The sequence below is a fragment of the Bombina bombina genome, chromosome 2, assembly GCF_027579735.1.
Source record: "Bombina bombina isolate aBomBom1 chromosome 2, aBomBom1.pri, whole genome shotgun sequence".
Taxonomy (NCBI): Eukaryota; Metazoa; Chordata; class Amphibia; order Anura; family Bombinatoridae; genus Bombina; species Bombina bombina.
In genome coordinates this window covers 802,171,399-802,197,677 of record NC_069500.1, presented here as the reverse complement: position 1 = coordinate 802,197,677, position 26,279 = coordinate 802,171,399, and the positions used below count along the sequence as shown (strand labels likewise).

Sequence of the window (26,279 nt, the reverse complement as noted above, 5' to 3'; positions counted from 1 at the left end):
GTGTGTTAAATTACATGATAATATAAGTTGTTGATTGAATGTTAAAATATAAATGATATAGAATGTTTTTTTTCTTAATTTTTCATGCTATATCAGCCTCTGAGACCAAAAATAAACGAATAGTACAACAAGGTGCTGTGGCTTAGTTGGTTAAAGCGCTGGTCTAGTAAACAGGAGATCCTGAGTACAAATCTCAGCAGTGCCTTCTCTAAATCTGTCATTTTTAATTTATATAAAAAAAATTATAAAGGTCTCTAAAACACAAAGCTGGATAATTATAATTTGTGTTAAATTACATGATAATATAAGTTGTTGATTGAATGTTAAAATATAAATGATATAGAATTTTTTTTTTCTTAATTTTTCATGCTGTATCAGCCTCTGAGACTAAAAACAAAACAAAAGGTACAACAAGGCGATGTGGCTTAGTTGGACTCTAAAACACAAAGCTGGATAATTATAATGTGTGTTAAATTACATGATAATATAATTTTTCATGCTATATCAGCCTCTGAGACAAAAAAAAACAAATAGTACAACAGGGCGCTGTAGCTTAGTTGGTTAAAGTGCCTGTCTAATTATAAAGGTCTCTAAAACACAAAGCTGGATAATTATAATGTGTGTTAAATTACATGATAATATAAGTTGTTGATTGAATGTTAAAATATAAATGATATAGAATGTTTTTTTTCTTAATTTTTCATGCTATATCAGCCTCTGAGACCAAAAAAAAACGAATAGTACAACAAGGTGCTGTGGCTTAGTTGGTTAAAGCGCTGGTCTAGTAAACAGGAGATCCTGAGTACAAATCTCAGCAGTGCCTTCTCTAAATCTGTCATATTTAATTTATATAAAAAAAATTATAAAGGTCTCTAAAACACAAAGCTGGATAATTATAATTTGTGTTAAATTACATGATAATATAAGTTGTTGATTGAATGTTAAAATATAAATGATATAGAATTTTTTTTTTCTTAATTTTTCATGCTGTATCAGCCTCTGAGACTAAAAACAAAACAAAAGGTACAACAAGGCGATGTGGCTTAGTTGGACTCTAAAACACAAAGCTGGATAATTATAATGTGTGTTAAATTACATGATAATATAAGTTGTTGATTGAATGTTAAAAAATAAATGATATAGAATGTTTTTTTTCTTAATTTTTCATGCTATATCAGCCTCTGAGACCAACAAAAAAAAAAAATGGTACAACAAGGCGCTGTGGCTTAGTTGGTTGAAGCGCCTGTCTAGTAAACAGGAGATCCTGAGTTCGAATCTCAGCAGTGCCTTCTCTAAATCTGTCATATTTAATTTATATAAAAAAAATTATAAAGGTCTCTAAAACACAAAGCTGGATAATTATAATGTGTGTTAAATTACATGATAACATAAGTTGTTGATTGAATGTTAAAATATAAATGATATAGAATGTTTTTTTTCTTAATCTTTCATGCTATATCAGCCTCTGAGACCAAAAAAAAAAAAATGGTACAACAAGGTGCTGTGGCTTAGTTGGTTAAAGCGCCTGTCTAGTAAACAGGAGATCCTGAGTTCGAATCTCAGCAGTGCCTTCTCTAAATCTGTCATATTTAATTTATATAAAAAAAATTATAAAGGCCTCTAAAACACAAAGCTGGATAATTATAATGTGTGTTAAATTACATGATAATATAAGTTGTTGATTGAATGTTAAAATATAAATGATATAGAATGTTTTTTTTCTTAATTTTTCATGCTATATCAGCCTCTGAGACCAAAAAAAAACAAATGGTACAACAAGGCGCTGTGGCTTAGTTGGTTAAAGCGCCTGTCTAGAAAACAGGAGATTCTGAGTTCGAATCTCAGCAGTGCCTTCTCTAAATCTGTCATATTTAATTTATATAAAAAAAATTATAAAGCGCCTGTCTAGTAAACAGGAGATCCTGAGTTCGAATCTCAGCAGTGCCTTCTCTAAATCTGTCATATTTAATTTATATAAAAAAAATTATAAAGGTCTCTAAAACACAAAGCTGGATAATTATGTGTGTTAAATTACATGATAATTTAAGTTGTTGATTGAATGTTAAAATATAAATGATATAGAATGTTTTTTTTTCTTAATTTTTCATGCTATATAAGCCTCTGAGACCAAAAAAAAAAACAAATGGTACAACAAGGCGCTGTGGCTTAGTTGGTTAATGCGCCTGTCTAGTAAACAGAAGATCCTGAGTTCAAATCTCAGCAGTGCCTTCTCTAAATCTGTCAATTATTAAATTAATATAAAAAAAATTATAAAGGTCTCTAAAAACACTAAGCTGGATAATTATAATGTGTGTTAAATTACATGATAATATAAGTTGTTGATTGAATGTTAAAATATAAATGATAGAGAATGTTTTTTTCCTTAATTTTTCATGCTATATCAGCCTCTGAGACAAAAAAAACAAATGGTACAACAAGGTGCTGTGGCTTAATTGGTTAAAGCGCCTGTCTAGTAAACAGGAGATCCTGAGTTCAAATCTCAGCAGTGCCTTCTCTAAATCGGTCATATTTAATTTATATAAAAAAATTATAAAGTGCCTGTCTAGTAAACAGGAGATCCTGAGTTCGAATCTCAGCAGTGCCTTCTCTAAATCTGTCATATTTAATTTATATAAAAAAAATTATAAAGGTCTCTAAAACACAAAGCTGGATAATTATAATGTGTGTTAAATTACATGATAATATAAGTTGTTGATTGAATGTTAAAATATAAATGATATAGAATGTTTTTTTTCTTAATTTTTCATGCTATATCAGCCTCTGAGACCAAAAAAAACAAATGGTACAACAAGGTTCTGTGGCTTAATTGGTTAAAGCGCCTGTCTAGTAAACAGGAGATTCTGAGTTCAAATCTCAGCAGTGCCTTCTATAAATCTGTCATATTTAATTTATATAAAAAAATTATAAAGTGCCTGTCTAGTAAACAGGAGATCCTGAGTTCGAATCTCAGCAGTGCCTTCTCTAAATCTGTCATATTTAATTTATATAAAAAAAATTATAAAGGTCTCTAAAACACAAAGCTGGATAATTATAATGTGTGTTAAATTACATGATAATATAAGTTGTTGATTGAATGTTAAAATATAAATGATATAGAATGTTTTTTTTCTTAATTTTTCATGCTATATCAGCCTCTGAGACCAAAAAAAAAATGGTACAACAAGGCGCTGTGGCTTAGTTGGTTAAAGCGCCTGTCTAGTAAACAGGAGATCCTGAGTTTGAATTTCAGCAGTGCCTTCTCTAAATCTGTTATATTTAATTTATATAAAAAAATTATAAAGCACCTGTCTAGTAAACAGGAGATCCTGAGTTTGAATCTCAGCAGTGCCTTCTCTAAATCTGTCATATTTAATTTAAATAAAAATTTTTATAAAAGTCTCTAAAACACAAAGCTGGATAATTATAATGTGTGTTAAATTTCATGATAATATTAGTTGTTGATTGAATGTTAAAATATAAATGATATAGAATGTTTTTTTTTTCTTAATTTTTCACGCTATATCAGCCTCTGAGACCAAAAAAAAAATGGTACAACAAGGCGCTGTGGCTTAGTTGGTTAAAGCGCCTGTCTAGTAAACAGGAGATCCTGAGTTCGAATCTCAGCAGTGCCTTCTCTATATCTGTTATATTTGATTGATATAAAAAAATTATAAAGGTCTCTAAAACACAAAGCTGGATAATTATAATGTGTGTTAAATTACATGATAATATAAGTTGTTGATTGGATGTTAAAATATAAATGATATAGAATGTGTTTTTTTTTTTCTTAATTTTTTTATGCTATATCAGCCTCTGAGAAGAAAAAAAAACAAATAGTACAACAGGGCGCTGTAGCTTAGTTGGTTAAAGTGCCTGTCTAATTATAAAGGTCTCTAAAACACAAAGCTGGATAATTATAATGTGTGTTAAATTACATGATAATATAAGTTGTTGATTGAATGTTAAAATATAAATGATATAGAATGTTTTTTTTCTTAATTTTTCATGCTATATCAGCCTCTGAGACCAAAAAAAACAAATAGTACAACAAGGTGCTGTGGCTTAGTTGGTTAAAGCGCCTGTCTAGTAAACAGGAGATCCTGAGTTCAAATCTCAGCAGTGCCTTCTCTAAATCTGTCATATTTAATTTATATAAAAAAAATTATAAAGGTCTCTAAAACACAAAGCTGGATAATTATAATGTGTGTTAAATTACATGATAATATAAGTTGTTGATTGAATGTTAAAATATAAATGATATAGAATGTTTTTTTCTTAATTTTTCACGCGATATCAGCCTCTGAGACCAAAAAAAAAACAAAAGGTAAAACAAGGCGATGTGGCTTAGTTGGTCTCTAAAACACAAAGCTGGATAATTATAATGTGTGTTAAATTACATGATAATATAAGTTGTTTATTGAATGTTAAAATATAAATGATATAGAATGTTTTTTTTCTTTATTTTTCATGCTATATCAGCCTCTGAGACCAAAAAAAAAAAATATGGTACAACAAGGCGCTGTGGCTTAGTTGGTTAAAGCGCCTGTCTAGTAAACAGGAGATCCTGAGTTCGAATCTCAGCAGTGCCTTCTCTAAATCTGTCATATTTAATTTATATAAATTTTTTTATAAAGGTCTCTAAAACACAAAGCTGTATAATTATAATGTGTCTTAAATTACATGATAATATAAGTTGTTGATTGAATGTTAAAATATAAATGATATAGAATGTTTTTTTTCTTAATCTTTCATGCTATATCAGCCTCTGAGACAAAAAAAAACAAATGGTACAACAAGGCGCTGTGGCTTAGTTGGTTAAAGCGCCTGTCTAGTAAACAGGAGATCCTGAGTTCAAATCTCAGCAGTGCCTTCTCTAAATCTGTCAATTATTAAATTAAGATAACAAAAATTTATAAAGGTGTCTAAAAACACAAAGCTGGATAATTATAATGTGGGTTAATTACATGATAATATAAGTTGTTGATTGGATGTTAAAATATAAATGATATAGAATGTTTTTTTTTCCTAATTTTTCATGCTATATCAGCCTCTGAGACCACAAAAACAAACGGTACTACAAGGTGCTGTGGCTTAGTTGGTTAAAGTGCCTGTCTAGTAAACAGGAGATCCTGAGTTCAAATCTCAGCAGTGCCTTCTCTAAATCTGTCATATTTAATTTATATAAAAAAAATTATAAAGGTCTCTAAAACACAAAGCTGGATAATTATAATGTGTATTAAATTACATGATAATATAAGTTGTTGATTGAATGTTAAAATATAAATGATATAGAATGTTTTTTTTCTTAATTTTTCACGCTATATCAGCCTCTGAGACCAAAAAAAAACAAATGGTACAACAAGGCGCTGTGGCTTTGTTGGTTAAAGCGCCTGTCTTGAAAACAGGAGATTCTGAGTTCGAATCTCAGCAGTGCCTTCTCTAAATCTGTCATATTTAATTTATATAAAAAAAATTATAAAGCGCCTGTCTAGTAAACAGGAGATCCTGAGTTCGAATCTCAGCAGTGCCTTCTCTAAATCTGTCATATTTAATTTATATAAAAAAAATTATAAAGGTCTCTAAAACACAAAGCTGGATAATTATGTGTGTTAAATTACATGATAATTTAAGTTGTTGATTGAATGTTAAAATATAAATGATATAGAATGTTTTTTTTTCTTAATTTTTCATGCTATATAAGCCTCTGAGACCAAAAAAAAAACAAATGGTACAACAAGGCGCTGTGGCTTAGTTGGTTAAAGCGCCTGTCTAGTAAACAGAAGATCCTGAGTTCAAATCTCAGCAGTGCCTTCTCTAAATCTGTCAATTATTAAATTAATATAAAAAAAATTATAAAGGTCTCTAAAAACACTAAGCTGGATAATTATAATGTGTGTTAAATTACATGATAATATAAGTTGTTGATTGAATGTTAAAATATAAATGATAGAGAATGTTTTTTTCCTTAATTTTTCATGCTATATCAGCCTCTGAGACAAAAAAAACAAATGGTACAACAAGGTGCTGTGGCTTAATTGGTTAAAGCGCCTGTCTAGTAAACAGGAGATCCTGAGTTCAAATCTCAGCAGTGCCTTCTCTAAATCTGTCATATTTAATTTATATAAAAAAATTATAAAGTGTCTGTCTAGTAAACAGGAGATCCTGAGTTCGAATCTCAGCAGTGCCTTCTCTAAATCTGTCATATTTAATTTACATAAAAAAAATTATAAAGGTCTCTAAAACACAAAGCTGGATAATTATAATGTGTGTTAAATTACATGATAATATAAGTTGTTGATTGAATGTTAAAATATAAATGATATAGAATGTTTTTTTTCTTAATTTTTCATGCTATATCAGCCTCTGAGACCAAAAAAAAAATGGTACAACAAGGCGCTGTGGCTTAGTTGGTTAAAGCGCCTGTCTAGTAAACAGGAGATCCTGAGTTCAAATCTCAGCAGTGCCTTCTCTAAATCTGTCAATTATTAAATTAAGATAACAAAAATTTATAAAGGTGTCTAAAAACACAAAGCTGGATAATTATAATGTGGGTTAATTACATGATAATATAAGTTGTTGATTGGATGTTAAAATATAAATGATATAGAATGTTTTTTTTTCCTAATTTTTCATGCTATATCAGCCTCTGAGACCAAAAAAACAAACGGTACTACAAGGTGCTGTGGCTTAGTTGGTTAAAGTGCCTGTCTAGTAAACAGGAGATCCTGAGTTCAAATCTCAGCAGTGCCTTCTCTAAATCTGTCATATTTAATTTATATAAAAAAAATTATAAAGGTCTCTAAAACACAAAGCTGGATAATTATAATGTGTATTAAATTACATGATAATATAAGTTGTTGATTGAATGTTAAAATATAAATGATATAGAATGTTTTTTTTCCTAATTTTTCATGCTATATCAGCCTCTGAGACCAAAAAAACAAACGGTACTACAAGGTGCTGTGGCTTAGTTGGTTAAAGTGCCTGTCTAGTAAACAGGAGATCCTGAGTTCAAATCTCAGCAGTGCCTTCTCTAAATCTGTCATATTTAATTTATATAAAAAAAATTATAAAGGTCTCTAAAACACAAAGCTGGATAATTATAATGTGTATTAAATTACATGATAATATAAGTTGTTGATTGAATGTTAAAATATAAATGATATAGAATGTTTTTTTTCTTAATTTTTCATGCTATATCAGCCTCTGAGACAAAAAACAAAAACAAATGGTACAACAGGGCGCTGTGGATTAGTTGGTTAAAGCACCTGTCTAATTATAAAGGTCTCTAAAACACAAAGCTGGATAATAATAATGTGTGTTAAATTACATGATAATATAAGTTGTTGATTGAATGTTAAAATATAAATGATATAGAATGATTTTTTTCTTAATTTTTCTTAATTTTTCATGCTATATCAGCCTCTGAGACCAAAAACAACAAACAGTACAACAAGGTACTGTCACTTAGTTGGTTAAAGCGCCTGTCTTGTAAACAGTAGATCCTGAGTTCGTATCTCAGCAGTGCCTTCTCTAAATCTGTCATATTTAATTTACATAAATTTTTTTATAAAGGTCTCTAAAACACAAAGCTGGATAATTATAATGTGTGTTAAATTACATGATAATATAAGTTGTTGATTGAATGGTAAAATATAAATGATATAGAATTAGTTTTTTTTCTTAATTTTTCACGCTATATCAGCCTCTGAGACCAAAAAAAACACCTGGTACAACATGGCGCTGTGGCTTAGTTGGTTGAAGCGCCTGTCTAGTAAACAGGAGATCCTGAGTTCGAATCTCAGCAGTGCCTTCTCTATATCTGTTATATTTGATTGATATAAAAAAATTATAAAGTTCTCTAAAACACAAAGCTGGATAATTATAATGTGTGTTAAATTACATGATAATATAAGTTGTTGATTGGATGTTAAAATATAAATGATATAGAATATGTTTTTTTTCTTAATTTTGCATGCTATATCAGCCTCTGAGACCAAAAAAAAAACACCAGGTACAAAAAGGCACTGTGGCTTAGTTGGTTAAAGCGCCTGTCTCGTAAACAGGAGATCCTGAGTTCAAATCTCAGCAGTGCCTTCTCTAAATCTGTCTTATTTAATTTATATAAAAAATTATAATGTTCTCTAAAACACAAAGCTGGATAATTATAATGTGTGTTAAATTACATGATAATATAAGTTGTTGATTGAATATTAAAATATAAATGATATAGAATGTTTTTTTTTCTTAATTTTTCACACTATCTCAGCCTCTGAGACCAAAAAAATAAATGGTACAACAAGGCGCTGTGGCTTAGTTGGTTAAAGCGCCTGTCTCGTAAACTGGAGATCCTGAGTTCGAATCTCAGCAGTGCCTTCTCTAAATCTGTCATATTTAATTTATATAAAAAAAATTATAAAGGTCTCTAAAACACAAAGCTGTATAATTATAATGTGTGTTAAATTACATGATAATATAAGTTGTTGATTGAATGGTAAAATATAAATGATATAGAATTAGTTTTTTTTCTTAATTTTTCACGCTATATCAGCCTCTGAGACCAAAAAAAACACCTGGTACAACAAGGCGCTGTGGCTTAGTTGGTTGAAGCGCCTGTCTAGTAAACAGGAGATCCTGAGTTCGAATCTCAGCAGTGCCTTCTCTATATCTGTTATATTTGATTGATATAAAAAAATTATAAAGTTCTCTAAAACACAAAGCTGGATAATTATAATGTGTGTTAAATTACATGATAATATAAGTTGTTGATTGGATGTTAAAATATAAATGATATAGAATATGTTTTTTTTCTTAATTTTGCATGCTATATCAGCCTCTGAGACCAAAAAAAAAACACCAGGTACAAAAAGGCACTGTGGCTTAGTTGGTTAAAGCGCCTGTTTCGTAAACAGGAGATCCTGAGTTCAAATCTCAGCAGTGCCTTCTCTAAATCTGTCTTATTTAATTTATATAAAAAATTATAATGTTCTCTAAAACACAAAGCTGGATAATTATAATGTGTGTTAAATTACATGATAATATAAGTTGTTGATTGAATATTAAAATATAAATGATATAGAATGTTTTTTTTTCTTAATTTTTCACACTATCTCAGCCTCTGAGACCAAAAAAATAAATGGTACAACAAGGCGCTGTGGCTTAGTTGGTTAAAGCGCCTGTCTCGTAAACTGGAGATCCTGAGTTCGAATCTCAGCAGTGCCTTCTCTAAATCTGTCATATTTAATTTATATAAAAAAAATTATAAAGGTCTCTAAAACACAAAGCTGTATAATTATAATGTGTGTTAAATTTCATGATAATATTAGTTGTTGATTGAATGTTAAAATATAAATGATATAGAATGTTTTTTTTTTCTTAATTTTTCACGCTATATCAGCCTCTGAGACAAAAAAAAAATACCTGGTACAACGAGGCACTGTGGCTTAGTTGGTTAAAGCGCCTGTCTAGTAAACAGGAGATCATGAGTTCGAATCTCAGCAGTGCCTTCTCTATATCTGTTATATTTGATTGATATAAAAAAATTATAAAGGTCTCTAAAACACAAAGCTGGATAATTATAATGTGTGTTAAATTACATGATAATATAAGTTGTTGATTGGATGTTAAAATATAAATGATATAGAATATGTTTTTTTTCTTAATTTTGCATGCTATATCAGCCTCTGAGACCAAAAAAAAAACACCAGGTACAAAAAGGCACTGTGGCTTAGTTGGTTAAAGCGCCTGTCTCGTAAACAGGAGATCCTGAGTTCAAATCTCAGCAGTGCCTTCTCTAAATCTGTCTTATTTAATTTATATAAAAAATTATAATGTTCTCTAAAACACAAAGCTGGATAATTATAATGTGTGTAAAATTACATGATAATATAAGTTGTTGATTGAATATTAAAATATAAATGATATAGAATGTTTTTTTTTCTTAATTTTTCACACTATATCAGCCTCTGAGACCAAAAAAATAAATGGTACAACAAGGCGCTGTGGCTTAGTTGGTTAAAGCGCCTGTCTCGTAAACTGGAGATCCTGAGTTCGAATCTCAGCAGTGCCTTCTCTAAATCTGTCATATTTAATTTATATAAAAAAAATTATAAAGGTCTCTAAAACACAAAGCTGTATAATTATAATGTGTGTTAAATTTCATGATAATATTAGTTGTTGATTGAATGTTAAAATGTAAATGATATAGAATGTTTTTTTTTTCTTAATTTTTCACGCTATATCAGCCTCTGAGACAAAAAAAAACAAATAGTACAACAGGGCGCTGTAGCTTAGTTGGTTAAAGTGCCTGTCTAGTAAACAGGAGATCATGAGTTCGAATCTCAGCAGTGCCTTCTCTATATCTGTTATATTTGATTGATATAAAAAAATTATAAAGGTCTCTAAAACACAAAGCTGGATAATTATAATGTGTGTTAAATTACATGATAATATAAGTTGTTGATTGAATGTTAAAATATAAATGATATAGAATGTTTTTTTTCTTAATTTTTCATGCTATATCAGCCTCTGAGACCAAAAAAAACCAAATAGTACAACAAGGTGCTGTGGCTTAGTTGGTTAAAGCGCTGGTCTAGTAAACAGGAGATCCTGAGTTCAAATCTCAGCAGTGCCTTCTCTAAATCTGTCATATTTAATTTATATAAAAAAAATTATAAAGGTCTCTAAAACACAAAGCTGGATAATTATAATTTGTGTTAAATTACATGATAATATAAGTTGTTGATTGAATGTTAAAATATAAATGATATAGAATGTTTTTTTTCTTAATTTTTCATGCTGTATCAGCCTCTGAGACCAAAAACAAAACAAAAGGTACAACAAGGCGATGTGGCTTAGTTGGACTCTAAAACACAAAGCTGGATAATTATAATGTGTGTTAAATTACATGATAATATAAGTTGTTGATTGAATGTTAAAAAATAAATGATATAGAATGTTTTTTTTCTTAATTTTTCATGCTATATCAGCCTCTGAGACCAAAAAAAAAAAAATGGTACAACAAGGCGCTGTGGCTTAGTTGGTTAAAGCGCCTGTCTAGTAAACAGGAGATCCTGAGTTCGAATCTCAGCAGTGCCTTCTCTAAATCTGTCATATTTAATTTATATAAAAAAAATTATAAAGTTCTCTAAAACACAAAGCTGGATAATTATAATGTGTGTTAAATTACATGATAATATAAGTTGTTGATTGGATGTTAAAATATAAATGATATAGAATATGTTTTTTTTCTTAATTTTGCATGCTATATCAGCCTCTGAGACCAAAAAAAAAACACCAGGTACAAAAAGGCACTGTGGCTTAGTTGGTTAAAGCGCCTGTTTCGTAAACAGGAGATCCTGAGTTCAAATCTCAGCAGTGCCTTCTCTAAATCTGTCTTATTTAATTTATATAAAAAATTATAATGTTCTCTAAAACACAAAGCTGGATAATTATAATGTGTGTTAAATTACATGATAATATAAGTTGTTGATTGAATATTAAAATATAAATGATATAGAATGTTTTTTTTTCTTAATTTTTCACACTATCTCAGCCTCTGAGACCAAAAAAATAAATGGTACAACAAGGCGCTGTGGCTTAGTTGGTTAAAGCGCCTGTCTCGTAAACTGGAGATCCTGAGTTCGAATCTCAGCAGTGCCTTCTCTAAATCTGTCATATTTAATTTATATAAAAAAAATTATAAAGGTCTCTAAAACACAAAGCTGTATAATTATAATGTGTGTTAAATTTCATGATAATATTAGTTGTTGATTGAATGTTAAAATATAAATGATATAGAATGTTTTTTTTTTCTTAATTTTTCACGCTATATCAGCCTCTGAGACAAAAAAAAAATACCTGGTACAACGAGGCACTGTGGCTTAGTTGGTTAAAGCGCCTGTCTAGTAAACAGGAGATCATGAGTTCGAATCTCAGCAGTGCCTTCTCTATATCTGTTATATTTGATTGATATAAAAAAATTATAAAGGTCTCTAAAACACAAAGCTGGATAATTATAATGTGTGTTAAATTACATGATAATATAAGTTGTTGATTGGATGTTAAAATATAAATGATATAGAATATGTTTTTTTTCTTAATTTTGCATGCTATATCAGCCTCTGAGACCAAAAAAAAAACACCAGGTACAAAAAGGCACTGTGGCTTAGTTGGTTAAAGCGCCTGTCTCGTAAACAGGAGATCCTGAGTTCAAATCTCAGCAGTGCCTTCTCTAAATCTGTCTTATTTAATTTATATAAAAAATTATAATGTTCTCTAAAACACAAAGCTGGATAATTATAATGTGTGTAAAATTACATGATAATATAAGTTGTTGATTGAATATTAAAATATAAATGATATAGAATGTTTTTTTTTCTTAATTTTTCACACTATATCAGCCTCTGAGACCAAAAAAATAAATGGTACAACAAGGCGCTGTGGCTTAGTTGGTTAAAGCGCCTGTCTCGTAAACTGGAGATCCTGAGTTCGAATCTCAGCAGTGCCTTCTCTAAATCTGTCATATTTAATTTATATAAAAAAAATTATAAAGGTCTCTAAAACACAAAGCTGTATAATTATAATGTGTGTTAAATTTCATGATAATATTAGTTGTTGATTGAATGTTAAAATGTAAATGATATAGAATGTTTTTTTTTTCTTAATTTTTCACGCTATATCAGCCTCTGAGACAAAAAAAAACAAATAGTACAACAGGGCGCTGTAGCTTAGTTGGTTAAAGTGCCTGTCTAGTAAACAGGAGATCATGAGTTCGAATCTCAGCAGTGCCTTCTCTATATCTGTTATATTTGATTGATATAAAAAAATTATAAAGGTCTCTAAAACACAAAGCTGGATAATTATAATGTGTGTTAAATTACATGATAATATAAGTTGTTGATTGAATGTTAAAATATAAATGATATAGAATGTTTTTTTTCTTAATTTTTCATGCTATATCAGCCTCTGAGACCAAAAAAAACCAAATAGTACAACAAGGTGCTGTGGCTTAGTTGGTTAAAGCGCTGGTCTAGTAAACAGGAGATCCTGAGTTCAAATCTCAGCAGTGCCTTCTCTAAATCTGTCATATTTAATTTATATAAAAAAAATTATAAAGGTCTCTAAAACACAAAGCTGGATAATTATAATTTGTGTTAAATTACATGATAATATAAGTTGTTGATTGAATGTTAAAATATAAATGATATAGAATGTTTTTTTTCTTAATTTTTCATGCTGTATCAGCCTCTGAGACCAAAAACAAAACAAAAGGTACAACAAGGCGATGTGGCTTAGTTGGACTCTAAAACACAAAGCTGGATAATTATAATGTGTGTTAAATTACATGATAATATAAGTTGTTGATTGAATGTTAAAAAATAAATGATATAGAATGTTTTTTTTCTTAATTTTTCATGCTATATCAGCCTCTGAGACCAAAAAAAAAAAAATGGTCCAACAAGGCGCTGTGGCTTAGTTGGTTAAAGCGCCTGTCTAGTAAACAGGAGATCCTGAGTTCGAATCTCAGCAGTGCCTTCTCTAAATCTGTCATATTTAATTTATATAAAAAAAATTATAAAGGTCTCTAAAACACAAAGCTGGATAATTATAATGTGTGTTAAATTACATGATAATATAAGTTGTTGATTGGATGTTAAAATATAAATGATATAGAATATGTTTTTTTTCTTAATTTTGCATGCTATATCAGCCTCTGAGACCAAAAAAAAAACACCAGGTACAAAAAGGCACTGTGGCTTAGTTGGTTAAAGCGCCTGTCTCGTAAACAGGAGATCCTGAGTTCAAATCTCAGCAGTGCCTTCTCTAAATCTGTCTTATTTAATTTATATAAAAAATTATAATGTTCTCTAAAACACAAAGCTGGATAATTATAATGTGTGTAAAATTACATGATAATATAAGTTGTTGATTGAATATTAAAATATAAATGATATAGAATGTTTTTTTTTCTTAATTTTTCACACTATATCAGCCTCTGAGACCAAAAAAATAAATGGTACAACAAGGCGCTGTGGCTTAGTTGGTTAAAGCGCCTGTCTCGTAAACTGGAGATCCTGAGTTCGAATCTCAGCAGTGCCTTCTCTAAATCTGTCATATTTAATTTATATAAAAAAAATTATAAAGGTCTCTAAAACACAAAGCTGTATAATTATAATGTGTGTTAAATTTCATGATAATATTAGTTGTTGATTGAATGTTAAAATATAAATGATATAGAATGTTTTTTTTTTCTTAATTTTTCACGCTATATCAGCCTCTGAGACAAAAAAAAAATACCTGGTACAACGAGGCGCTGTGGCTTAGTTGGTTAAAGCGCCTGTCTAGTAAACAGGAGATCATGAGTTCGAATCTCAGCAGTGCCTTCTCTATATCTGTTATATTTGATTGATATAAAAAAATTATAAAGGTCTCTAAAACACAAAGCTGGATAATTATAATGTGTGTTAAATTACATGATAATATAAGTTGTTGATTGGATGTTAAAATATAAATGATATAGAATGTTTTTTTTTCTTAATTTTTCATGCTATATCAGCCTCTGAGACAAAAAAAAACAAATAGTACAACAGGGCGCTGTAGCTTAGTTGGTTAAAGCGCCTGTCTAATTATAAAGGTCTCTAAAACACAAAGCTGGATAATTATAATGTGTGTTAAATTACATGATAATATAAGTTGTTGATTGAATGTTAAAATATAAATGATATAGAATGTTTTTTTTCTTAATTTTTCATGCTATATCAGCCTCTGAGACCAAAAAAAAACAAATAGTACAACAAGGTGCTGTGGCTTAGTTGGTTAAAGCGCTGGTCTAGTAAACAGGAGATCCTGAGTTCAAATCTCAGCAGTGCCTTCTCTAAATCTGTCATATTTAATTTATATAAAAAAAATTATAAAGGTCTCTAAAACACAAAGCTGGATAATTATAATTTGTGTTAAATTACATGATAATATAAGTTGTTGATTGAATGTTAAAATATAAATGATATAGAATGTTTTTTTTCTTAATTTTTCATGCTGTATCAGCCTCTGAGACCAAAAACAAAACAAAAGGTACAACAAGGCGATGTGGCTTAGTTGGACTCTAAAACACAAAGCTGGATAATTATAATGTGTGTTAAATTACATGATAATATAAGTTGTTGATTGAATGTTAAAAAATAAATGATATAGAATGTTTTTTTTCTTAATTTTTCATGCTATATCAGCCTCTGAGACCAAAAAAAAAAAAATGGTACAACAAGGCGCTGTGGCTTAGTTGGTTAAAGCGCCTGTCTAGTAAACAGGAGATCCTGAGTTCGAATCTCAGCAGTGCCTTCTCTAAATCTGTCATATTTAATTTATATAAAAAAAATTATAAAGGTCTCTAAAACACAAAGCTGGATAATTATAATGTGTGTTAAATTACATGATAATATAAGTTGTTGATTGAATGTTAAAATATAAATGATATAGAATGTTTTTTTTCTTAATCTTTCATGCTATATCAGCCTCTGAGACCAAAAAAAAAATGGTACAACAAGGCGCTGTGGCTTAGTTGGTTAAAGCGCCTGTCTAGTAAACAGGAGATCCTGAGTTTGAATTTCATCAGTGCCTTCTCTAAATCTGTCATATTTAATTTATATAAAAAAATTATAAAGCACCTGTCTAGTAAATAGGAGATCCTGAGTTCGAATCTCAGCAGTGCCTTCTCTAAATCTGTCATATTTAATTTATATAAAAAAATTTATAAAGGTCTCTAAAACACAAAGCTGGATAATTATAATGTGTGTTAAATGTCATGATAATATTAGTTGTTGATTGAATGTTAAAATATAAATGATATAGAATGGTTTTTTTTTCTTAATTTTTCACGCTATATCAGCCTCTGAGACCAAAAAAAAAATGGTACAACAAGGCGCTGTGGCTTAGTTGGTTAAAGCGCCTGTCTAGTAAACAGGAGATCCTGAGTTCGAATCTCAGCAGTGCCTTCTCTATATCTGTTATATTTGATTGATATAAAAAAATTATAAAGGTCTCTAAAACACAAAGCTGGATAATTATAATGTGTGTTAAATTACATGATAATATAAGTTGTTGATTGGATGTTAAAATATAAATGATATAGAATGTGTTTTTTTCTTAATTTTTTATGCTATATCAGCCTCTGAGAAAAAAAAAACAAATAGTACAACAGGGCGCTGTAGCTTAGTTGGTTAAAGTGCCTGTCTAATTATAAAGGTCTCTAAAACACAAAGCTGGATAATTATAATGTGTGTTAAATTACATGATAATATAAGTTGTTGATTGAATGTTAAAATATAAATGATATAGAATGTTTTTTTCTTAATTTTTCACGCTGTATCAGCCTCTGAGACAAAAAAAAAAAACAAAAGGTACAACAAGGCGATGTGGCTTAGTTGGTCTCTAAAACACAAAGCTGGATAATTATAATGTGTGTTAAATTACATGATAATATAAGTTGTTGATTGAATGTTAAAATATAAATGATATAGAATGTTTTTTTTCTTAATTTTTCATGCTATATCAGCCTCTGAGACCAAAAAAAAAAATATGGTACAACAAGGCGCTGTGGCTTAGTTGGTTAAAGCGCCTGTCTAGTAAACAGGAGATCCTGAGTTTGAATCTCAGCAGTGCCTTCTCTAAATCTGTCTTATTTAATTTATATAAAATTTTTTATAAAGGTCTCTAAAACACAAAGCTGGATAATTATAATGTGTGTTAAATTACATGATAATATAAGTTGTTGATTGAATGTTAAAATATAAATGATATAGAATGTTTTTTTTCTTAATCTTTCATGCTATATCAGCCTCTGAGACCAAAAAAAATTATTAAATTAAGATAAGATGTCTAAAAACACAAAGCTGGATAATTATAATGTGGGTTAATTACATGATAATATAAGTTGTTGATTGGATGTTAAAATATAAATGATATAGAATGTTTTTTTTTCCTAATTTTTCATGCTATATCAGCCTCTGAGACCAAAAAAACAAACGGTACAACAAGGTGCTGTGGCTTAGTTGGTTAAAGTGCCTGTCTAGTAAACAGGAGATCCTGAGTTCAAATCTCAGCAGTGCCTTCTCTAAATCTGTCATATTTAATTTATATAAAAAAAATTATAAAGGTCTCTAAAACACAAAGCTGGATAATTATAATGTGTATTAAATTACATGATAATATAAGTTGTTGATTGAATGTTAAAATATAAATGATATAGAATGTTTTTTTTCTTAATTTTTCACGCTATATCAGCCTCTGAGACCAAAAAAAAGCAAATGGTACAACAAGGCGCTGTGGCTTAGTTGGTTAAAGCGCCTGTCTAGAAAACAGGAGATTCTGAGTTCGAATCTCAGCAGTGCCTTCTCTAAATCTGTCATATTTAATTTATATAAAAAAAATTATAAAGCGCCTGTCTAGTAAACAGGAGATCCTGAGTTCGAATCTGAGCAGTGCCTTCTCTAAATCTGTCATATTTAATTTATATAAAAAAAATTATAAAGGTCTCTAAAACACAAAGCTGGATAATTATGTGTGTTAAATTACATGATAATTTAAGTTGTTGATTGAATGTTAAAATATAATTGATATAGAATGTTTTTTTTTCTTAATTTTTCATGCTATATAAGCCTCTGAGACCAAAAAAAAACAAATGGTACAACAAGGCGCTGTGGCTTAGTTGGTTAAAGCGCCTGTCTAGTAAACAGAAGATCCTGAGTTCAAATCTCAGCAGTGCCTTCTCTAAATCTGTCAATTATTAAATTAATATAAAAAAAATTATAAAGGTCTCTAAAAACACTAAGCTGGATAATTATAATATGTGTTAAATTACATGATAATATAAGTTGTTGATTGAATGTTAAAATATAAATGATAGAGAATGTTTTTTCCTTAATTTTTCATGCTATATCAGCCTCTGAGACAAAAAAAAAATGGTACAACAAGGCGCTGTGGCTTAGTTGGTTAAAGCGCCTGTCTAGTAAACAGGAGATCCTGAGTTCAAATCTCAGCAGTGCCTTCTCTAAATCTGTCATATTTAATTTATATAAAAAAAATTATAAAGGTCTCTAAAACACAAAGCTGGATAATTATAATGTGTGTTAAATTACATGATAATATAAGTTGTTGATTGAATGTTAAAATATAAATGATATAGAATGGTTTTTTTCTTAATTTTTCATGCTATATCAGCCTCTGAGACAAAAAAAAATGGTACAACAAGGCGCTGTGGCTTAGTTGGTTAAAGTGCCTGTCTAGTAAACAGGAGATCATGAGTTCGAATCTCAGCAGTGCCTTCTCTAAATCTGTCGTATTTAATTTATATAAAAAAATTATAAAGCGCCTGTCTAGTAAACAGGAGATCCTGAGTTCGAATCTCAGCAGTGCCTTCTCTAAATCTGTCATATTTAATTTATATAAAAATTTTTATAAAGGTCTCTAAAACACAAAGCTGGATAATTATAATGTGTGTTAAATTACATGATAATATAAGTTGTTGATTGAATGTTATAATATAAATGATATAGAATGTTTTTTTTCTTAATTTTTCATGCTATATCAGCCTCTGAGACCAAAAAAAAAACAAATGGTACAACAAGGCGCTGTGGCTTAGTTGGTTAAAGCGCCTGTCTAATAAACAGGAGATCCTGAGTTCAAATCTCAGCAGTGCCTTCTCTAAATCTGTCAATTATTAAATTAATATAAAAAAAAATTATAAAGGTCTCTAAAAACACAAAGCTGGATAATTATAATGTGTGTTAAATTACATGATAATATAAGTTGTTGATTGGATGTTAAAATATAAATGATATAGAATGTTTTTTTTCTTAATTTTTCATGCTATATCAGCGTCTGAGACCAAAAAAACGAACGATACAACAAGGTGCTGTGGCTTAGTTGGTTAAAGCGCCTGTCTAGTAAACAGGAGATCCTGAGTTCGAATCTCAGCAGTGCCTTCTCTAAATCTGTCATATTTAATTTATATAAAAAAAATTATAAAGGTCTCTAAAACACAAAGCTGGATAATTATAATGTGTATTAAATTACATGATAATATAAGTTGTTGATTGAATGTTAAAATATAAATGATATAGAATGTTTTTTTTTCTTAATTTTTCATGCTATATCAGCCTCTGAGACCAAAAAAAAAATGGTACAACAAGGCTCTGTGGCTTAGTTGGTTAAAGCGCCTGTCTAGTAAACAGGAGATCCTGAGTTTGAATCTCAGCAGTGCCTTCTCTAAATCTGTCATAATTAATTTATGTAAAAAAAATTATAAAGCGCCTGTCTAGTAAACAGGAGATCCTGACTTCGAATCTCAGCAGTGCCTTCTCTAAATCTGTCATATTTAATCTATATAAAAAAAATTATAAAGGTCTCTAAAACACAAAGCTGGATAATTATAATGTGTGTTAAATTACATGATAATATAAGTTGTTGATTGAATGTTAAAATATAAATGATATAGAATGTTTTTTTTCTTAATTTTTCATGCTATATCAGCCTCTGAGACCAAAAAAAAAACCAAATGGTACAACAAGGCGCTGTGGCTTAGTTGGTTAAAGCGCCTGTCTAGTAAACAGGAGATCCTGAATTCAAATCTCAGCAGTGCCTTCTCTAAATCTGGCAATTATTAAATTAATATAAAAAAAATTATAAAGGTCTCTAAAAACACTAAGGTGGATAATTATAATGTGTGTTAAATTACATGATTATATAAGTTGTTGATTGGATGTTAAAATATAAATGATATAGAATGTGTATTTTTTCTTAATTTTTCATGCTATATCAGCCTCTGAGACCAAAAAAACAACCATGTACAACAAGGTGCTGTCACTTAGTTGGTTAAAGCGCCTGTCTTGTAAACAATAGAACCTGAGTTCGAATCTCAGCAGTGCCTTCTCTAAATCTATTAGAAAAAAGGGCCTAAGGTGCGCTAGGACAAAAAGAGATTATCAAACTCCCCCTAAATGACAATATCCCTATAATTGTCATACAATAAAATTATGAGAGTAAAAAGGGTTTAAAGGGAAGCGCTAAAACAAAGCCAAAGGTAATCACTCACTTAATATATATACAGTTTATTCTAACATATATAATTCACATAAAAGGGACGTCTCCCCAAATGACACTGTCATAAATATATTCGTTCAGTCTATAACAGGACCGCTATATATAAAATCACTAAAATATATTGTACAATAATTGACGGTTCTAAAACATATAATAAATTAGAGTTCAGATAAAAGTTCATGAAATTGACGAATAAAACCACCAAGCTGCCAAAGAAAAGTTAATATGGTAGGTCTACCGATAAAAGTGTTCTGAATACTCCACACTTCCTTAAGAGAGATACAAGACCAGCGTATACATAGAGGTGTTATGTTTTGAGTTTTTGACAATTACTTTACCCACGATCTCCTGATCGTCTGCAGTACACCTTCCCTGTTCGGTATCTCCCTCGAGTGGATCCGACTGGGGTTTCTCGGCGTCTGACGTCACGGAATCGAGATCCGGCAAAGAGAAGTGGTCAGAGCTTAGCGCTTCTTGTAACCTTCACAGGTGCGATTCTTTCACATCCACCCTGCACTTAGTGCTATGTGCACGCAAGGGTGTATACAGGTATTGTAGGAAGATGTTGTAGAAAGGTACTGTGGTGAATATTCCAACTTCATTCAAACCACAAAGCATATAATAGAAATTCCAAATAGGAAAATAAGTTCAATTTTTTATAACCCGGGTTAAGTATAAGGAATCCAAAGGGTGTAGATATATTGCACATATGCCAAAGGGTAGTCCTGCCTTCACACCCGACGCGTTTCGCCCTCTTCAGGGCTTTATCAAGGTAGTGATGGCAAGTCTAGATACCTTAATTTAAAGGTGTATCTTTAATTTGATTGGTGCTGATTTTAATTGACAAACTCTCTTAAGGTGGTATTTGGCTCCAAATGCAGCTTCTTCTTAAGGTGGTATTTAGACAAACCTTAGTATATCTCCATATCTATAATAGCTCATAATTCACAATAGGAACCCTAAATGGGTTATCTATTTCAATAAGGATAAACTAATGACTCACATAGATACAGCTAATAGTATTAGTATCATAGTGTAGACATAAACATATAAAGTTGTATGTGATAAAATTTAAAGTGCTATGTGAATAAATAAAATAAATAACTAAATCAATAAAATATATACATATAGACTTGTGTTGATTTTACTCAAAAAGGAAGGGGGACAGGTCCAATTCCGAATTAAGCACTTTGGGGTATAGAGTATAATATTTATAAATATATTCGGCCTCCCTTATTAGGAGCATTTTCTCAATATTCCCCCCCCCTCCAGTGATTTTTAATTTTGTGTATTCCCCAATATTTCAAATCTTTAGTGTTACCCCCGTGAGCCTCCTTAAAGTGCTTATATAGATGTGTATCTTCTTTCTCTTTTTCTATACATAGAAGATGTTCCCTTATTCTATCCCGGAGACTTCTTGTTGTTTCTCCGAAATAGAATAAATTACATGTACATCTAAGTACATAAATAACATTTTTGTGAGTGCATCTTATCAATTCCTTAATAATGATATCTTCACCTGGGTCATTTATCCTGAGACTGTTTAATTTAGAGCTATGTGTGCACGCTTTACAAGTGTAGCAGGGGAAGTATCCTGCTATCCTCTTACCCTCCAGGTCTAACTGCTTGGTATTACTAGTTTTATGGCGTAATTCGCTAGGTGCCAAAATGGTTTTGAAATTCCTAGCTTTCTTAAAGATAAAAGTTGGTCTGTCCGCCAGATGGTCGCCTATAATATTATCTTCCTTCAGTAAGTGCCAATTTCTCTTTATAATTCTTTTAATCAAATAATGATCTGCATTATAGTCTGTTACAAAGGGAACAATATTTTTTTCTGTTTTGGTAGGTTCTTTCATTCTATAGCTCAAAAGGTCATCCCTATTTTTCTTCTTTGCTTTCTGTATTGCTTCTGCAATATTTTTTTCTTCATAACCCTTAACCGTGAATTTATCTGCTAGCTTCACTACCTGCCTTTCAAAGTCCTCAATTCTTGAACAGTTCTTTCTAATGCGTAGGCTCTGGCCAAAAGGGATGTTATTCTTCCATGATTTCAAATGGCAACTATCTGCATGTAACAGACTGTTACAGTCCACCTCTTTGAAATGGGTTTGTGTCTCAAATTTCTCATTTATCACCATAATCTCCAAATCTAAGAACACCACTTTTTCTTTGCTATAGTGACTTATAAATTTAAGACCATAATTATTAACATTCATCTCCTCAAACAGTTTAATCAACTCATGTTCAGGGCCCTTCCATACTATTAAAAGGTCATCTATATAACGCTTATAGAGTACGAGGTTTGCACCGAGATCTCTTCTATTGAAAAAACTCTCTTCCCAAACACCCATGAAGAGGTTTGCATAACTCGGTGCAAACCTCGTACCCATCGCGGTCCCTTCTATTTGTAGGAAGAATTTGTTGTCAAAAGCAAAATAATTGTGCTAGAGTATATACTTAATATTATTTAGAATTAATTTTTTCTGATCATCCTTCATATTGGAGTCTTTTTCTAAATAGTGTCTGACAGCATTTAGGCCATGTTCATGTTTAATTATAGTATATAATGACGACACGTCACAGGTCGCCATTATCATATCACTACTCCAAACTATTGATTTTAGAGAATTTAAAACTTGGGTGGAGTCTTTAAGGTAAGAGTCTAGATTAGATACATAAGTTTGAAGAAATTTGTCAATATACTGAGATACATTCACTGTGATAGAGTTAATCCCAGAGACTATTGGTCTCCCCGGAGGGTTGACCAAGCACTTGTGGATCTTTGGTAAAAAATAAAAAATAGGGATCCTGGGGTGATCAGATGTTAAATATGCCAATTCTTTATCATTCAAAATTCCCTTTTTGTTACCCTCTATTAAAATCTTATCCAGAATTGCTTTATATCTTTTTGTGGGATCATTTGTTAACAATGTATAGGTTTGCTTATCGTTAAGGAGTCTGTAGGCTTCCGTCATATATTTAGTGGTGTCCATTACTACTACCCCACCCCCCTTGTCCGCTGGCTTTATGGTAATGTGGTTGTTAGTTTGTAGCTCACTAAGAATCTCTCTTTCTTTTTTGCTAATATTCTGCTTTCTTAATTTAGGGAGATTAAATTTCCTTACATCATTTGTTACTATTTTCTCAAATGTTTCCAAAAAATTGCCCTTGGCGAAAGTAGGGTTAAATTTAGATTTTAATTTTAGATCAGTATGTTGAAAATTATCTGTATTCTCATGGTCATTTCTTACTTGTCTCTCTAAGGGGGTTTTCATGAAGAATCTTTTGATGGTTAGATTTCTAACAAATTTTTTTATGTGGATATGGGTATTAAATTTACTAATCCTCACTTAAGGGGCATAGGATAATCCCAGATTCAACAATTTTTCTTGTTCGCTATTTAATTTAAACTGACTCAAATTAAAAATACTTTTCTTTTCATTCTCAACTATCTTATTCTTTTGGCTACGTTTAAGTGTTCCTCCTTCTCTTTTTCCTCGTACCCTCTTTTTCTTCTTTGAGATTGTTCTAGATTGAACCTTATAGTGTCTTTTGATGTGCCCTCTCTTGGAGGGCTGTAATCTAAAAAAGATTTCTCCTCAGTGGTTAAAATTTCAGTGTTGGTAGGCTCAGTTCTCAGGGGGGCAAATCTGTTATGTGTTGGTGTTTCTTTCTCTTTATAATCCTGCCTATATTCTCTTTGTCTCGCAGTGTTTCTGTGTCTGGGATACTCCCATTCGTTATGTCTTGAATAATTATCTCTTTGATATGAGCTATTATAATAATCATCATGTCTATATCCCTGTTGCGAATAGTATCTATTTTGATACTGGTTGTACCCATAATTATTATAATTCCTGCTAGAACCTCTGTTGTAATAATTGGTTCTATAATTATCCCTATTGTAATTGTATCCATTGTTTCTTTCCTGAAAATTCCTCTCTTGATAGTTTCTACCATAATTATAGGGTTGTTTTGGATTGGGGTAATCATTAGCTTTACTCACATATGTATGTGTACCTTGCAACTTTGTACTAGTTTTTTTACTCATGCTGATTTGTTCATTCTTAGCCTCAGTTTTTTCTGTACTCTCTTTAATGTCCCTTTCCATCTTGCCCCATTTCGATTTTAATAGGTCTTTGTTTAAATTGTCTAATTTGTTGATAATGACTTTTTGTTTTTCTTTAAATTCTCTATCCTCCTTCATTCCCTCTAGTTGTTCTTTAAGACTAAGTATTTCATTTTCAATAGTCTGTAGGGACTCTTTACGTGACCTTTTCAAAATATCTAATAAATTATTTGATGCCTTTTTTAAAGTATCAGTCCATTCCAACTGTAATTTCTGGCTTAGTGTGAAAGTACAGCTTTTATTAAATTGTAAGCCTTTGGGTATTAATCCTTTGTTGGTGTATCTGTTTAAAAAAACCAGCTCCATTTTCTGCTTGAGCTCTTTGGTCATTGCAATTTCAAGACTATGCATAATGTCTGTGAGGTTAGAGATACTCTCCACCATGGGAACCCCTGTGTTGTCCTCCTCATCCATATCTAGATAGATTTTGCCCCTAAAATCAAATAAGTCTTCCATATTAGAAGAAATATAAGGTATTTACCCTATAGATATATAAATAAGTGTGTCCTAAAGCAGCAACCAAAAAGGGATACACAAATATATTAGAAAAAAGGGTCTAAGGTGCGCTAGGACAAAAAGAGATTATCAAACTCCCCCTAAATGACAATATCCCTATAATTGTCATACAGTAAAATTATGAGAGTAAAAAGGGTTTAAAGGGAAGCGCTAAAACAAAGCCAAAGATAATCACTCACTTAATATATATACAGTTTATTCTAACATATATAATTCACATAAAAGGGACGTCTTCCCAAATGACACTGTCATAAATATATTCGTTCAGTCTATAACAGGACCGCTATATATAAAATCACTAAAATATATTGCACAATAATTGACGGTTCTAAAACATATAATAAATTAGAGTTCAGATAAAAGTTCATGAAATTGACGAATAAAACCACCAAGCTGCCAAAGAAAAGTTAATATGGTAGGTCTACCGATAAAAGTGTTCTGAATACTCCACACTTCCTTAAGAGAGATACAAGACCAGCGTATACATAGAGGTGTTATGTTTTGAGTTCTTGACAATTACTTTACCCACGATCTCCTGATCGTCTGCAGTACACCTTCCCTGTTCAGTATCTCCCTCGAGTGGATCCGACTGGGGTTTCTCGGCGTCTGTCGTCACGGAATCGAGATCCGGCAAAGAGAAGCAGTCAGAGCTTAGCGCTTCTTGTAACCTTCACAGGTGCGATTCTTTCACATCCACCCTGCACTTAGTGCTATGTGCACGCAAGGGTGTATACAGGTATTGTAGGAAGATGTTGTAGAAAGGTACTGTGGTGAATATTCCAACTTCATTCAAACCACAAAGCATATAATAGAAATTCCAAATAGGAAAATAAGTTCCATTTTTTATAACCCGGGTTAAGTATAAGGAATCCAAAGGGTGTAGATATATTGCACATATGCCAAAGGGTAGTCCTGCCTTCACAGCCGACGCGTTTCGCCTTCTTCAGGGCTTTATCAAGGTAGTGATGGCAAGTCTAGATACCTTAATTTAAAGGTGTATCTTTAATTTGATTGGTGCTGATTTTAATTGACAAACTCTCTTAAGGTGGTATTTGGCTCCAAATGCAGCTTCTTCTTAAGGTGGTATTTAGACAAACCTTAGTATATCTCCATATCTATAATAGCTCATAATTCACAATAGGAACCCTAAATGGGTTATCTATTTCAATAAGGATAAACTAATGACTCGCATAGATACAGCTAATAGTATTAGTATCATAGTGTAGACATAAACATATAAAGTTGTATGTGATAAAATTTAAAGTGCTATGTGAATAAATAAAATAAATAACTAAATCAATAAAATATATACATATAGACTTGTGTTGATTTTACTCAAAAAGGAAGGGGGACAGGTCCAATTCCGAATTAAGCCCTTTGGGGTATAGAGTATCATATTTATAAATATATTCGGCCTCCCTTATTAGGAGCATTTTCTCAATATTCCCCCCCCTCCAGTGATTTTTAATTTTGTGTATTCCCCAATATTTCAAATCTTTAGTGTTACCCCCGTGAGCCTCCTTAAAGTGCTTATATAGAT

General features: G+C 30.8%; 25 non-coding genes across 25 annotated transcripts; all 25 read left to right on the top strand.

Annotated features, from left to right (window-relative positions):
• The first annotated feature begins 1,779 nt into the window (after positions 1-1,779).
• Positions 1,780-1,853, top strand: TRNAS-AGA (transfer RNA serine (anticodon AGA)). The gene has a single exon. It is a non-coding gene; the product is annotated as a tRNA-Ser (tRNA).
• Positions 1,854-3,558: 1,705 nt separating this feature from the next.
• Positions 3,559-3,632, top strand: TRNAT-AGU (transfer RNA threonine (anticodon AGU)). The gene has a single exon. It is a non-coding gene; the product is annotated as a tRNA-Thr (tRNA).
• Positions 3,633-4,515: 883 nt separating this feature from the next.
• On the top strand, positions 4,516-4,589 carry TRNAT-AGU (transfer RNA threonine (anticodon AGU)). Its single transcript has one exon. It is a non-coding gene; the product is annotated as a tRNA-Thr (tRNA).
• A 207-nt stretch (positions 4,590-4,796) lies between these two features.
• Positions 4,797-4,870, top strand: TRNAT-AGU (transfer RNA threonine (anticodon AGU)). Its single transcript has one exon. It is a non-coding gene; the product is annotated as a tRNA-Thr (tRNA).
• A 492-nt stretch (positions 4,871-5,362) lies between these two features.
• TRNAS-UGA (transfer RNA serine (anticodon UGA)) lies at positions 5,363-5,436 on the top strand. Its single transcript has one exon. It is a non-coding gene; the product is annotated as a tRNA-Ser (tRNA).
• Positions 5,437-6,392: 956 nt separating this feature from the next.
• TRNAT-AGU (transfer RNA threonine (anticodon AGU)) lies at positions 6,393-6,466 on the top strand. Its single transcript has one exon. It is a non-coding gene; the product is annotated as a tRNA-Thr (tRNA).
• A 1,557-nt stretch (positions 6,467-8,023) lies between these two features.
• Positions 8,024-8,097, top strand: TRNAT-CGU (transfer RNA threonine (anticodon CGU)). Its single transcript has one exon. It is a non-coding gene; the product is annotated as a tRNA-Thr (tRNA).
• A 205-nt stretch (positions 8,098-8,302) lies between these two features.
• Positions 8,303-8,376, top strand: TRNAT-CGU (transfer RNA threonine (anticodon CGU)). Its single transcript has one exon. It is a non-coding gene; the product is annotated as a tRNA-Thr (tRNA).
• A 493-nt stretch (positions 8,377-8,869) lies between these two features.
• TRNAT-CGU (transfer RNA threonine (anticodon CGU)) lies at positions 8,870-8,943 on the top strand. The gene has a single exon. It is a non-coding gene; the product is annotated as a tRNA-Thr (tRNA).
• A 205-nt stretch (positions 8,944-9,148) lies between these two features.
• TRNAT-CGU (transfer RNA threonine (anticodon CGU)) lies at positions 9,149-9,222 on the top strand. Its single transcript has one exon. It is a non-coding gene; the product is annotated as a tRNA-Thr (tRNA).
• Positions 9,223-9,716: 494 nt separating this feature from the next.
• Positions 9,717-9,790, top strand: TRNAT-CGU (transfer RNA threonine (anticodon CGU)). Its single transcript has one exon. It is a non-coding gene; the product is annotated as a tRNA-Thr (tRNA).
• A 205-nt stretch (positions 9,791-9,995) lies between these two features.
• On the top strand, positions 9,996-10,069 carry TRNAT-CGU (transfer RNA threonine (anticodon CGU)). The gene has a single exon. It is a non-coding gene; the product is annotated as a tRNA-Thr (tRNA).
• A 954-nt stretch (positions 10,070-11,023) lies between these two features.
• Positions 11,024-11,097, top strand: TRNAT-AGU (transfer RNA threonine (anticodon AGU)). Its single transcript has one exon. It is a non-coding gene; the product is annotated as a tRNA-Thr (tRNA).
• A 211-nt stretch (positions 11,098-11,308) lies between these two features.
• TRNAT-CGU (transfer RNA threonine (anticodon CGU)) lies at positions 11,309-11,382 on the top strand. The gene has a single exon. It is a non-coding gene; the product is annotated as a tRNA-Thr (tRNA).
• Positions 11,383-11,587: 205 nt separating this feature from the next.
• TRNAT-CGU (transfer RNA threonine (anticodon CGU)) lies at positions 11,588-11,661 on the top strand. The gene has a single exon. It is a non-coding gene; the product is annotated as a tRNA-Thr (tRNA).
• A 494-nt stretch (positions 11,662-12,155) lies between these two features.
• TRNAT-CGU (transfer RNA threonine (anticodon CGU)) lies at positions 12,156-12,229 on the top strand. Its single transcript has one exon. It is a non-coding gene; the product is annotated as a tRNA-Thr (tRNA).
• Positions 12,230-12,434: 205 nt separating this feature from the next.
• TRNAT-CGU (transfer RNA threonine (anticodon CGU)) lies at positions 12,435-12,508 on the top strand. The gene has a single exon. It is a non-coding gene; the product is annotated as a tRNA-Thr (tRNA).
• A 954-nt stretch (positions 12,509-13,462) lies between these two features.
• TRNAT-AGU (transfer RNA threonine (anticodon AGU)) lies at positions 13,463-13,536 on the top strand. The gene has a single exon. It is a non-coding gene; the product is annotated as a tRNA-Thr (tRNA).
• Positions 13,537-13,747: 211 nt separating this feature from the next.
• TRNAT-CGU (transfer RNA threonine (anticodon CGU)) lies at positions 13,748-13,821 on the top strand. The gene has a single exon. It is a non-coding gene; the product is annotated as a tRNA-Thr (tRNA).
• A 205-nt stretch (positions 13,822-14,026) lies between these two features.
• TRNAT-CGU (transfer RNA threonine (anticodon CGU)) lies at positions 14,027-14,100 on the top strand. The gene has a single exon. It is a non-coding gene; the product is annotated as a tRNA-Thr (tRNA).
• A 1,162-nt stretch (positions 14,101-15,262) lies between these two features.
• TRNAT-AGU (transfer RNA threonine (anticodon AGU)) lies at positions 15,263-15,336 on the top strand. The gene has a single exon. It is a non-coding gene; the product is annotated as a tRNA-Thr (tRNA).
• Positions 15,337-15,915: 579 nt separating this feature from the next.
• TRNAT-AGU (transfer RNA threonine (anticodon AGU)) lies at positions 15,916-15,989 on the top strand. The gene has a single exon. It is a non-coding gene; the product is annotated as a tRNA-Thr (tRNA).
• A 1,323-nt stretch (positions 15,990-17,312) lies between these two features.
• On the top strand, positions 17,313-17,386 carry TRNAS-AGA (transfer RNA serine (anticodon AGA)). The gene has a single exon. It is a non-coding gene; the product is annotated as a tRNA-Ser (tRNA).
• A 580-nt stretch (positions 17,387-17,966) lies between these two features.
• On the top strand, positions 17,967-18,040 carry TRNAT-AGU (transfer RNA threonine (anticodon AGU)). Its single transcript has one exon. It is a non-coding gene; the product is annotated as a tRNA-Thr (tRNA).
• A 579-nt stretch (positions 18,041-18,619) lies between these two features.
• Positions 18,620-18,693, top strand: TRNAI-AAU (transfer RNA isoleucine (anticodon AAU)). Its single transcript has one exon. It is a non-coding gene; the product is annotated as a tRNA-Ile (tRNA).
• Positions 18,694-26,279: the final 7,586 nt, after the last annotated feature.